The sequence below is a fragment of the Budorcas taxicolor genome, chromosome 13, assembly GCF_023091745.1.
Source record: "Budorcas taxicolor isolate Tak-1 chromosome 13, Takin1.1, whole genome shotgun sequence".
Taxonomy (NCBI): domain Eukaryota; kingdom Metazoa; phylum Chordata; class Mammalia; order Artiodactyla; family Bovidae; genus Budorcas; species Budorcas taxicolor.
In genome coordinates, this window is record NC_068922.1 from 48,163,416 (window position 1) to 48,176,887 (window position 13,472).

At 39.4% G+C, this 13,472-nt stretch overlaps 1 non-coding gene across 1 annotated transcript; it reads left to right on the forward strand.

Annotated features, from left to right (window-relative positions):
- Positions 1-2,648: 2,648 nt before the first annotated feature.
- On the forward strand, positions 2,649-2,721 carry TRNAG-CCC (transfer RNA glycine (anticodon CCC)). Its single transcript has one exon. It is a non-coding gene; the product is annotated as a tRNA-Gly (tRNA).
- The last annotated feature ends 10,751 nt before the right edge of the window (positions 2,722-13,472 follow it).

Genomic DNA, 13,472 nt, shown 5'->3' on the forward strand with positions numbered 1-13,472 from the left:
TTTCTGCATTATTGACTATGCCAAAGCCTTTGAGTGTGTGGGTCACAATAAACTGGAAAATTCTGAAAGAGATGGGGATACCAGACCACCTGACCTAAGAAACCTATATGCAGGTCAGAAAGCAACACTTAGAACTGGACATGGAATAACAGACTGGTTCCAAATAGGAAAAGGAGTACATCAAGGCTGTATATTGTCACCCTGCTTATTTAACCTATAGGCAGAGTACATCATGAGAAATGCTGGACTGGAAGAAGCACAAGCTGGAATCAAGATTGCTGGGAGAAATATCAATAACCTCAGATATGCAGATTATACCATCCTATGGCAGAAAGTGAAGAGGAACTAAAAAGCCTCTTGATGAAATTGAAAGAGGAGAGTGAAAAAGTTGGCTTAAAGCTCAACATTCAGAAAACGAAGATCATGGCATCTGGTCCCATCACTTCATGGGAAATAGATGGGAAAACAGTGGAAACAGTGTCAGACTTTATATTTTTGGGCTCCAGAATCACTGCAGATGGTGATTGCAGCCATGAAATTAAAAGACGCTTACCCCTTGGAAGAAGTTATGACCAACCTAGATAACATGTTGAAAAGCAGAGACAGTACTTTGCCAACAAAGGTCTGTCTAGTCAAGGCTATGGTTTTTCCAGTGGTCATGTATGAATGCGAGAGTTGGACTGTGAAGAAAGCTGAGCACCGAAGAATTGATGCTTTTGAAGTGTGGTGTTGGAGAAGACTCTTGAGAGTCCCTTGGACTGCAAGGAGATCCAACCAGTCCATTCTGAAGGAGATCAGCCCTGGTTGTTCTTTGGAAGGAGTGATGCTAAAGCTGAAATTCCAGTACTTTAACCACCTCATGCAAAGTGTGACTCATTGGAAAAGTCTCTGATGCTGGGAGGGATTGGGGGCAGGAGGAAAAGGGGACGACAGAGGATGAGATGGCTGGATGGCATCACTGACTTGATGGATGTGAGTTTGAGTGAACTCTGGGGATGGTGATGGACAGGGAGGCCTGGCACACTGCAATTCATGGGGTCACAAAGAGTCGGACATGACTGAGTGTCTGAACTGAACAATAATTTTTTCTTGTGTTTGTTAGCCATCTGTATGTCTTTTTTGGAGAAATGTCTGTTTAGTTCTTTCCTCCAATTTTTGATTAGATTGTTTGTTTTTCTGGTATTGTAACTCAGAGTTTTGGAATAGGTTGGGGTTTGGGGACCATATCTAATATTCTTATCTTGCAGTGACTTTACAGCATGGTGGTTCAGGATTTGAAAACTGACATATCTGTGTTCACCTGCTGGTACTGCTGACATTACACATGAGAAGTGTTGGGCAAATTTTAGTCTGGATCTCTGAGCTTCAGTTTCTGGTTCTATAAAATGGGACTAATAATACCCATCTCATAAGGTGCTATGAAATGAGAGGATATTCCCCAAGCATAGAGTCTGAAACTTTATTACAGTAATAAGTAAATAAGAAAGACTGGGCTGTTCTCCAATAAAGAGGAGGAATTGGAGACTCTGAAGATGTTGCATCTCATCCCAGTGCGGCAAGACTGTGCTTACCTCTCCTGCATTTTTGCTCACAGGTAAGGGATGAAAGAAGAGGAGGAATTGTCACTTAGGTGAATCTCTAGGAATTTATCAATTTTCCTAGACTGTACCACAGGGAAAATGCAACAGTTTACACCAGGCTAGCAGGAAAAGGGTCACAGCGAGTTCTTTCCAAATCTCAATGCAGGTGTAAGGTGCTCTAGAAATATTGGAGTGATTTCTTTCCTACTTTCTAGTAATATATATTCAATAAACACTATCTATTATTATAGTAGCAGGTATGATTTTGAAAAATTCAGAATGCTGAGTGTGAGAACAGTCCTTAATTTTTCTAAATCTTAATTTATATTTTAATTTTTGGTTAAAGATAGTTGATTGGCCATTCATCTTTTCTTCCTATTGACTCCCTGCTAAAATTACAGTATAGGAATACAACAACAAAGGTTAACAGGAGAAAGGCCATCAACCAATAAGAGATTTCAAGATTTACTAGAAGATAGAAAATTGAAGAAGGAGTGTTTACTAATAAAGCAGTGCAGTGAAATCCATAGTCTAGGACTATGTGAAAATGGAAATGTAACTGTGGCTTTCTAGGATATTCTCAGAGAAATTCAAGTCCTGGAAAATGACAAGTACAACATATAGATATAAAATATCAAATGTGGATATGAGGTGTGTTATCAAAAACAAGGGAATGAATAGAAAATCTCTATAAAAAACAGTCAGTTTCCTCACTATCACATTCAGGGAGAGTCTATGGCTGCAAGATCTCCACCCTGCTGGCCTGAATTCAGATGGCTCTGCTCTTTAGAAGTTAAATGTCTCCTTTGAAAAGGTTACCTGCCATAAAGACCAATTCCCCACTCAGTTACCTGAAAGCAAAGCCAGTCAGTGAAACCCCCTGCCCCCACCAAAAAAGAAAAAAAATCTATATCCTCATTTTCAAATGCTATCAAACATTTAAGGAAACCATGCAACATGAGAGAGAAAAAAACTTTTAAAAATTCTTATTTTATTTATATCCCCTAGTTTTATTGAAGTAATTGATATGAGAAAATTTCACACAAAAAATGAGTAAAATACAGGACTTCCCTGGTGGTCCAGTGGCTAAGACTCTGCATTCCCAAAGCAGGGGGCGCGGGTTCAATCCCTGCTCAGGGAACTAGATCTCATATGCCACAACTAAGAGAAGATCTTGCATGTTGCAACAAAGATAGAAGACACCTGGTGCTGTGACTAAGACTTGGCATGGCCAAATAAATAAATAATAAAAAATAAGTTAAAAAGATAAGAAACCTACATGGTCAATACAGTTCTGTTCAGTTCAGTCACTTAGTCATGTCCAACTCTTTGCGACCCCATGGATTGCAGCACGCCAGGCTTCTCTGCCCATCACCAACTCCTGGGGTTTACTCAAACTCATGTCCATTGAGTCGGTGATGCCATCCAACCATCTCATCCTCTGTCATTCCCTTCTCCTCCCACCTTCAGTCTTTCCCAGCAGCAGGATCTTTTCAAATGAGTCAGTTCTTCAGATCAGGTGGTCAAAGTATCGGAGTTTCAGCTTCAGCATCAGTCCTTCCAGTGAATATTCAGAACTGATTTCCTTTAGGATGGACTGGTTGGGTTTCTTTGCTGTCCAAGGGACTCTCGAGAGTCTTCTCCAACACCACAGTTCAAAAGCATCAAGGTCAATACAAGAGAAAAGCAAAAACACAGTGGAATAAATTAGCACAGAAATAGTGTGAGAAACTGTCCAGAGTGAGGAAAAAGAGTCTCTAGTTTAAAGAGTTTACTGGATACCTATCAAATAAATAAGAAATAGCTATATCAAGTTACAGCACTAAGAAATGTGATATCACTGTGGAAATATACAAACTCAAAAGCTTAGTAAGAAAACCCAGCTTATCTATAAAAGAACCCAAACGATCTTTCTATACTGAGTCAGACCATCAATCAAATATGTTTCAGAAATGCTGTGACTCAGAAAATTTAATTCTCACAAAATCTGTCTTAGAAACATTCTCAAAATGAGTTCAAGAAAGCAAGGAAGTGAATCAAGAGAGAGGGACAATTAGGATACAGGAAACAGTAGATTCAATTCTGAAAAGCAAAGAAGACCTCTTTCCCTGAGAGGAAGTCTCTAGAGCAAAAGATGTCAAGAATATTTGATGCTATGAGAGGTTTGGAAAAAGATTTGGGATTGGTAAAGGAAAATAGTGCAAGAAAAAATAAAGTCGATTAGAAAATTCAGGAAAGAAAATAGATGTAAATAGGATATACAACTTTTCAATTTCAAAAATTAATCCATAAACAAAGCAGATAAGACTGAATTATGAAACAGGATGTAAACATTGTCAGTGTGATATAGTAAGAAAGATATTTGGTCTTCATCCGGTTCCTGACACACAGTTCCTAAAACTTTTGGAATTTCCTGAGTGATAAGGGTGACAGGAGTGTCTTTTGTTGTAACTAGTGACTCTTGTGGAGAAGGCAATGGCACCCCACTCCAGTACTCTTGCCTGGAAAATCCTATGGGTGGAGGAGCCTGGTAGGCTGCAGTCCATGGGGTCGCTAAGAGTTGGACACGACTGAGTGACTTCACTTTCACTTTTCACTTTCATGCATTGGAGAAGGAAATGGCAACCCACTCCAGTGTTCTTGCCTGGAGAATCCCAGGGACGGGGGAGCCTGGTGGGCTGCCGTCTATGGGGTCACACAGAGTCGGACATGATTGAAATGACATAGCAACAGCAGCAGCAGCAGCAGCAGTGACTCTTGACAGGTCCCTAGATAGCCTCAGGCTGGGGCTGGTGGCCAGAAAGACCAGGCTTTGATTAAAAACTTTCAGCACCATCCTCTAGTCTCCAGGAGCTGGAGTTTGACTTTATCACCACCTGCCAAAATCATGCCTATAAAACCCCTTCAGCGATGGTTTTTGGAGAGGCTCTGAGTTGGTGAACCCATCCACATGCCAGGAGATCTTGCACTCAACTCCACCGAGACAGAGGCCCCTGAACTTGCCACCCTTCTGGACCTCACTCTCAGTATCTTCATCTGCCTGTTTCTTTGTATCCTTTCTAATTAACTGGAGCAGTAAGTACAGCATTTTTCCTGAGTGCTGTGAATCTTTCCAGTAAATTATTCTTGCATTGAGGGAAAGGGGATTGTGGGAACCTCTGACTTTTTAACCAAATCAGACAGAATACAGGTAACTTGGGATGCAATTCTTGTAACTGGCATCGGAAGTGAGGACAGTCTTGTGGGACTGAGCTCTTATACCTGTGGGGTCTGCTGCTACTCCAGGTGGCCAGTGACAGAATTACATTCACTTGAAGGACACCATTTTGTGTCAGAGAATGAGAACTGGTTGGGGGGAAAGACCTTCCAGTCAACTTCAACAATACAAAGGTAAAGGCACAGGTGACAGAGTTTTGGGGTGGAAGAAAAAGAGAATGTTGTTCAGTCACCAAATCTTGACTGCCTCTTTGCAACCTCATGGACTGTGGCACACAAAAGTTCTCTGTCCTCCATTATCTTCCAGAGTTTGATTAAATTCATGTGCATTGAGTCAGTGATGTTTTCTAACATTCTCATCCCCTGTCACCTCCTTCCCCTCTTGCCTTCAGTCTTTCCCAACATCAGGGTCTTTTCCAGTGAGTCCACTCTTTGCATCAGGTGACCAAAGTATTGCAGCTTCAGCTATAGCATCAGTCCCTCCAATGAATATACAGAGTTGATTTCCCTTAGGATTGACTGGTTAGATCTCCTTGCAGTTCAAGGGACTCTCAAGGGTCTTCTCCAGTGCCACAATTCAAAAGCATCAATTCTTCAGTGCTCAGTCTTCTTTATGGTCTAACTCTCACGTTCATACATGAGTACATGAGTACTGGAAAAACCATAGCTTTGAATATACAGACCTTTGTTGACAAAGTGATGTCCCTACTTTTTAATATGCTGTCTAGGTTTCTTTCCAAGGAGCAAGTGTCTTTTAATTTCATGGCTGCAGTCACTGTCCAAAGTGATTTTGGAGCCCAAGAAGATGAAATCTGTCACTGTTTCCACTTTTCCCCTTCTATTTGCTATGAAGTGATAGGACCGGATGCCATGATCTTCATTTTTTGAATGTTGAATTTCAAGCCAACTTTTTCACTCTCCTCTTTCATCTTCCTCAAGAAGTCCTTTAGCTCCTCTTCACTTTCTGCTATTAGAGTGGTATCATCTGCATATCTGGGGTTGTTGGTATTTCTCCTGGCAATCTTGAATCCAGTTTGTGATTTATCCAGCATGACATTTCGCATGAAGTACTCTGCATATAAGTTTAACAAATAGGGGGACAATATGCAGCCTTGACGTATTCCCTTCCCCAAAATTTTGACACAGTCTGTTGTTTCATGTCTGGTTCTAACTGTTGCTTCTTGACCCACATACAGGTTTCTCAGGAGACAGGTAAGGTGATCTGGTATTCCTATCATTTTAAGAATTTTCAACAGTTTGTTGTGATTCACACAGTCAAAAAATGTTTGTGTAGTCAATGAAGCAGAAGTAGATGTTTTTCTGGAAAGTGAAATTAGCTCAGTCGTGTCTGACTCTTTGTGACCCGATGGACCATACAGTCCATGGAATTCTCCAGGCCAGAGTATTGGAAAGGGTAGCTGTTCCCTTCTCCAGGGGATCTTCCCAATCCAGAGGTCAAATCCAGGTCTTCCACATTGCGGGTGGATTCTTTACCAGCTGAGCCACAAGGGAAGACCAAGAATAGTGGAGTGGGTAGCCTATTCCTTCTCCAGTGGATCTTCCTGTCCCAGGAATTGAACCGGGGTCTCCTGAATTGCAGGTGGATTCTTTACCAACTGAGCTTTCAAAGAAGACCCCCTTGCTTTCTTCATGATCCAACAAATGTTGGCAATTTGATCTCTGGTTCCTCTGCCTCTTCAAAACCCAGATTGTACATCTGGAAGTTCTCAGTTCCTGAGAACTGTCAGAGGTGCTAAAGGCCTCATGTTACATTACAGAATGCCAAAAGATAAGGTTAATAAACAGGTAATCAAGGTATTAATATATTACTTTGTTACTTTGAAGTAACGAAAGTAACCAAGAGAAGAATTGAATTAAAAATATGTCTAGATATACCTATTTTGGGAGGTGGGAGATTTGTAAAAGAACTTAATACTTATCTATTATACATGGAAGCCCACAGATGTCTCAAATTGATAACTTAAGAATTAGTAGTAGAAACATATTATATACAGTGAGTCTTATTATTCATGGAAAGTATGTTCTATAAAGTTGCCATGACCATTGAATTAGTCAATAATGAACCATTGTTCCTAGGGAGATATACGCACACAAACACACATACACACATATTTCCCATAGATGGTAATTTTAAATCTAAAAACAACTTATCCTGGTAGCTTCTATTTTTAAAAATTTTCTGAGGTTCAGAAATGTGGCTAATCTTAGGCTGCTCCACTAATAGATGCCAGAGTTGGGATTCACACTACATCCAAATGATACCAGAGCTAGAGATTTTTGCAGGACACGACACTGTCCACTGATCTCTATCCTCTGGTCATCCTCCATTCTTCTTCCTCTATAGTGGAAGAAATTTTCACATATTAAAGTATGGGGAAATCATTTTGGCTTGTAAATGATTTAGCTTAAAGTTTATGCTAACTGAAACAGTCTGTTTGTGGTCTATTGAGCATATTTTGTACATCTGCTTTAACTATTAAAAAAAAGTGTGTTGACTAGAAGTAAAGAATGTCCATATCAAAAATAAAAATTAAATTATCCCTTCTTAGGATGGCAGTGCTGGTATTTCTTCAATTATAAAACACCCTTCCTAGTTGCCAAGGACATACTGACTCACTGTGTATATGCTCTGCTGATCTGTTTATTTTTGAAACCTTGAAGGAATGTGTCCTTGACTTATTTGATGTTCTTTGCTCTGACAAGATATGACACTGCTGCAAATCATGCTTCTCTAGAGCAGGTCCTCAAATTAACCTGAGAGGGTGTCTCCCACAATATAGTCCTCAATTTGGGCCAAATAAAACTCTTTTATAGTCCTATTATAGATTTTTAAATTGATTATTTCCAATGACATTGCTTGGCATAACCCATGGGATACCATAAAAATTCACCTGAGGTTACCTGGAGTCTACTTTGGACCCCAACCCTACAAACTTCATAGCACCTTTCAGGTTCTTCAGTGAGTTGTCCCTGATATCTGGATCTCCTTGCATTAAGTGATGGTCAATAAATTTTATTTGAGCTGCTTGTTATCTTAAGACTTAGAGTCTTAAAGGGATACCAGTATATTTCCTAATGAAAGGCACATAGGGGAAAATTACTAGGTAGAGAACCTAGAGGGAGTTGCTAGGCAGGAAAAGCCTAGAAGGAACTTTGAAGTGAAGCGAGTTGGCTGACTTAAAAAAAAATGTGGCTTAAAATTGGAGATATTTGTCCTTTATAGTAAAATAAAATTGGAAAAAAAAAAGAGGAGGAGGAAATTGTGCTTTTAAAGACTACCAGCTCCTGGACAGACTGATTACCCACTGGAACTCCAGTTAGCTTCATGTACCACTGGTACAGAGCCAATACTTGCAAGTACTTATCTAGCCCTAAAATGGCAAGAATGGGACACTTTTGACATTCCAAATCTGTTTTTTTGTGCACACAGTTACAGTAAGCTGGCTTAATAAAACATGTTTTCTTTTCTTTTTTTTTTTGAGCCAAAAGCTTTTATTTTTATTTCTATTTATTTATTTATTTTTTTAAAGTGTTTGCCTCATTCAGTATTTCTTTCTTTCTTTCTTTTTTTACTTTACAATATTGTATTGGTTTTGCCACACATCAACATGAAACTTCTTTTCAAAATTTTAATCCTGATAGTACAAAAGCAGTCCTAGGAGATTATTTGGAATTTTAACTCTTATCATGTCTCTGAAATGTAAACACAGTCCATATTGCCTCAGACTACAGTTCAATTAGTAGATCCTAAAACTTAAAAAAGAAAAAATGGAAAAAGAGGTCATTAAAACTCAAGCAAGAAAACTATGAGATCTCTGTTTGTGTCTAGCTAGATGTATTATGTATGTGTACACATTATAACTATGATGTTTATACCTTTAGATAATATAAAAATTAGTTTTTAAAAGAGTTCTACTAATTGGCTTAAGAAAAAAGCACCTATAAATTAAAAAAAAATTTTTTTTTGCTGTTCCAAGTGACAAGAGGGATCTTATGTACCCTACAGTGAAAGCATGATGTCCTAACCACTTGGTTAGGACAAGTTACCAAAAGCCTGGAGAAACTATTTAATTTGGGAATTCCCAAATCAAATATTTATAACAAAAAACTAAGCCCAAATTTTAAACGATCATGTGATCTAGGATTAATCTTTAATGAATGAAAACAAGTTCAAGTTGTTGGTTTAACTAAGGGAGACATGTCTTTAGAGTCACCAACATTAAATATAACACATATTTTACCTCGGTTTACTAAAAATCAGTAAGCTCATGTTACCTCTGTTACAAAATTTATCAACAAGAAAATTAAACTCGGCAATATGAAATTTTCATCAGTAATGAATAGAGATAAATGGGATAAAAGTTTTTAGGTGAACTCTTTAAGAATGATTGTCTTGCGGTTGTTGTTCATTGTTCAGTTGCCTAGTCATGTCCAACTCTTCACAACCCCATGGACTGCATGGGGTAGGCTTTGTAGTATGTCTACCTAAAAATAGTTTCTCCAGGCTTTTGGTAACTTGAAGCTTTAAAGTTTTTTTCTAGATTAAGTTAAATGATGGGAATTCATTGAATATTCAGATCACTTCCAATTAAGGTAAAATACTAAAACATTAATTGCTAAGCAAGTCTAAATTTACCTACTTTTCTCTCCTTATTAGAGAAAAATTAAAGATGTTTGAATTTATTGGAAACATGTCCTATATGACATTAAGGGGAGAAATTTTGATATGAGTAAATGCATGTTTTCAGAGATTGCAGAGTACGTTCACAAGTTTGCCAACCAGGAAATGCTGATATGACGAACAGTTCACAATTGCTTGCTTTTGTTTGTTCGGGTTTTTTTTTGCTAGAGATTCAGGCTTTTTTTTTTTGTCTCTCCCCCCCTCCGCCCCCCCGCCCCTCAACTTCTTTCCTGCACATCCTGTGGGATGTGAAATCTTAGTTCTGGGACCAGGGATTGAACCCATGTCCCCTGCAGTGGAAGCATAAGTCTTAATCACTGGACTATCAGGGAAGTTCCAGGTTTTTAAAAAAATTAAAAATGGTAATATATAGGTAATTAAAGCTATTTGAAATAGGGAAATATTTCAGTGTACAATGAAAATAAGGTGTGTTTTCAGTAAAAGAAGGTATGAAAAATGGAAATGCATTTTGTTAAGACAGAAAAAGTGATTTTGGGGACTTCACTGGTGGTTCAGTGGTTAAGACTTTGCGTTTCCAATGCAGGGGTCACAGGTTCAATTCCTGGTCAAGCAACTGAGATTCCACATACTGTGTGGTGAAGCCAGGATAAATTAATAAAAATTTAAAAATACGGAAATAAAAACAAAATGGGGCTTCCCTGGTGGTCTAGTGGTTAAGAATCCACCTGCCAATAAGGGACATAGGTTTGACCCATGGTCTGAGGAGATCCTATATGAAGTAGAACAACTAAACCCTTGCTCCACAATCACTGAGCCAGCACTCTAGAGCTCATGAGTCACAACTACTGAAGCCTGCACACATGGAACTCATGATCTGCAATAAGAGAAGCCAGTGCAATGAGAAGCCCATGCACTGCAATGAAAAATAGTCCCCACTGTGGCAACTAGAGAAAACCCTGCATGCAGCAATGGAGACTCAGCACAACCAAAAATAAATAAATAAAAAGAAAATTAAGATTTTTGTCCTGAAGCATCTCAAAAAGAGATATTAAACTAATTAGGCTTATTCAGTCTGTTAAATTATATGGGAAGCACTGTAAAATAAAAGGTAGCATTAAATCATCTCCATACACAGTATATAGATATCAGTATATATTATGTGGGCTTCCCTGGTGGCTCAGATGTTAAAGAGTCTGCCTGAAATGCAGGAGAGCCAGGTTCAAGCCCTGGTTTGGGAAGATCCCCTGGAGAAGGGAATGGCAACCCACTCCAGTATTCTTGCCTGGAGAATTCCATGGACAGCGGCTCTCCTGAAATTACGTAAATTCCTGGAAGTCATATGTCCTGATATAAAATGTTATCTTGTCATTAAAATTGAGGCTTATGCCAAAGGAACTGAACTCATATTAGGAGAATGCCCTAGTTGACTTTCATGCAAAGGTAACAACAGAATCTGTAAGATTATGGCACATATAGATAAAGTCCATTCTGCCTCTGCAAGATTGACCCCTTATCGTCAGGCTTTTGCCATCCAGATGTCCTTGTAACATGGTCAGTCTGTTCCTAAATCAGAGAAATTAAGGTGGGCAAGTGATAACTGTGAGTGGAAAACTCAAGATGGTTGCTGGGTTCTCCCCAGCTCTCTGACAAATCCCAGTTTTCATTTAAAGGGTTAAAACCTCTTTCTGCAAGGCTGATGATTTCACAATGATAAAGTGTTAGAAAATGTGTTTTCCAGTTAGAGAATATCTTCTACAATCTCCAGTGATTAAGGCACCACTTCACCAGGCAAATCAGAACAGTATTAACAAAAACCTTTGCAAATTTCTTGAAATTATCACTGACACTGTCATCCTCAGTCATCAGGCAAGGTCAATAAAACTAATGGGGAAAGTGGACTTGAGTAGAACAAAAATTAGTTACATGAGACTGAATGAACTAAATACAATTTTAATGACTTTTTTGTCTGAAATATTACTAATTTTTATTTTTTCCCCTGAAACAAAGGAAAATTTCTATCCTAAGCTAATTCCAACTCATAACAATTTTGTAAATTGTGCCTTTGTGAGCAGATTGAAGCATTTATCTTTCCTCTCTACTTGAACGCTCCAGAATTTAGAAACTCTTGGGTTCCCAGCAGCCTATCCAAGAGAGTAAGGAAGGCTACTTCCTGGCAGGTGCAGGAACTTCAAGATATTTTGGACCCTGAGAAACGAGATATACCCCTAAATCTTTAGATACTTCAGGCAGAATCTCATGGCAAGTCTTTGGCATGACTCTCTTGGTCTTCAGAGGACTTTAAAAAAATTTTATTTTCAATTGTAATTGATTTACAATGTTCTGTTGGTTTCTGCCATACATAAATATGAATCATTCATAGGTATACACATGTCTCCTCTCTCTTGAACCTCTCTCCCACCTCCCACTCCATTCTATCTCTCTAGATTGTCACAGAGCACAAGGCTGAGCTCCCTGCATAATACCACCATGTCCCATTAGCTATCTATTTTACACATGGTAAAGACCCTGATGCTGGGGAAGATTGGGGGCAGGAGGAGAAGGGGATGACAGAGGATGAGACGGTTGGATGGCATCATCGACTCAATGGACATGGGTTTGGGTGGACTCTGGGAGTTGGTGATGGACAGGGAGGCCTGGCGTGCTGCAGTTCATGGAGTTGCAAAGAGTCAGACACAACTGAGCGACTGAACTGAATGTGTATTTTTCAATGCTACTCTTTGAGAGGACTTTCGATTCCTCTTGAAAAGTTCCAGCAAAGCCATATTTAAAAGAACCTATATGATCAATTCCACTTATGTAATCAGGCTAAGTTTACTGGAACCAGATTTATTTTGCAAACAAATTAGTATTAATTTGACTATTATATTTGGTAAAAATGAAGATAATATATAGAGAAAAATTATGTTTCTATAATATATCTTTATGGATATTGAGGTTTTGTTTGTGCTGAAGTTTTGCATTTGCTACCTACACCTGAGGTGCCTCTTTGTTCCTATGTTACTTTATTGTAAATTTTATTGAATTATTGAAAGAATATTCTAAACTTTTTCTGAAGTTGATTACAGTAATCTCTCTTTGGATGAAGATTAGATGCCACATGTTCTGCATTCAGGAGACCATGCTTACTGAAAGAGACACCATTTAAAGGACTTTCCAACATAGATGAAAGGTATTCTTAATGGGAAAACAAGATGGCAGAGGAGTAGGTGGATGTGGACTACATCTCTCTCCATGGATACATCAGGAATACACCTTCAGACACAAAAGTGCATGCATAACACCAGCTGAGAGTGGACAGGAGTACTTGACCAGTGGAAAAGAATACATGCTGCTGCTGCTAAGTCACTTCTGTCGTGTCCGACTCTGTGCAACCCCATAGATGGCAGCCCACCAGGCTCCCCCATCCCTGGGATTCTCCAAGCAAGAACACTGGAGTGGCTTGCCATTTCCTTCTCCAATGCATGAAAGTGAAAAGTGAAAGTGAAGTCACTCAGTCGTGTTTGACTCTTCAGGACCCCATGGACGGCAGCCTACCAGGCTCCTCTGCCTACGGGATTTTCCAGGCAAGAGTACTGGAGTGGATTGCCATTGCCTTCTCCGGAAAAGAATATATGGAACCATGCAAAACTCAGTAGGACAAAGGAACTAGGAGGAAAAACAGGAGTGTTTGTAGGACTGGACCTGCCCTAGGTGGGTGGGGAACTGAAGCAGGGGTCCAATCCCCATAGTGGGGCAATTGTCTGAGTCAGAGGAGAAACATTTAAGGCTGAGAGTGAAATAGCTGATCCGTGGCAACCTATATAGAATGAGAATCAGACGGTCCTTGCCACACCCATACATATGCCAGGCAGGAATGTGGGTTTCCTGGAAGGGGCAGCGGCTGGGAGATGGAGTTTAGGGATTGTGGAGCAATTGCAGGGCAAGGGCTGTTGTTGACGGCAGAGAGATGGATTGAGGGTATGTGGAGGAGGAGATTGTGGTGGAAAATGCCT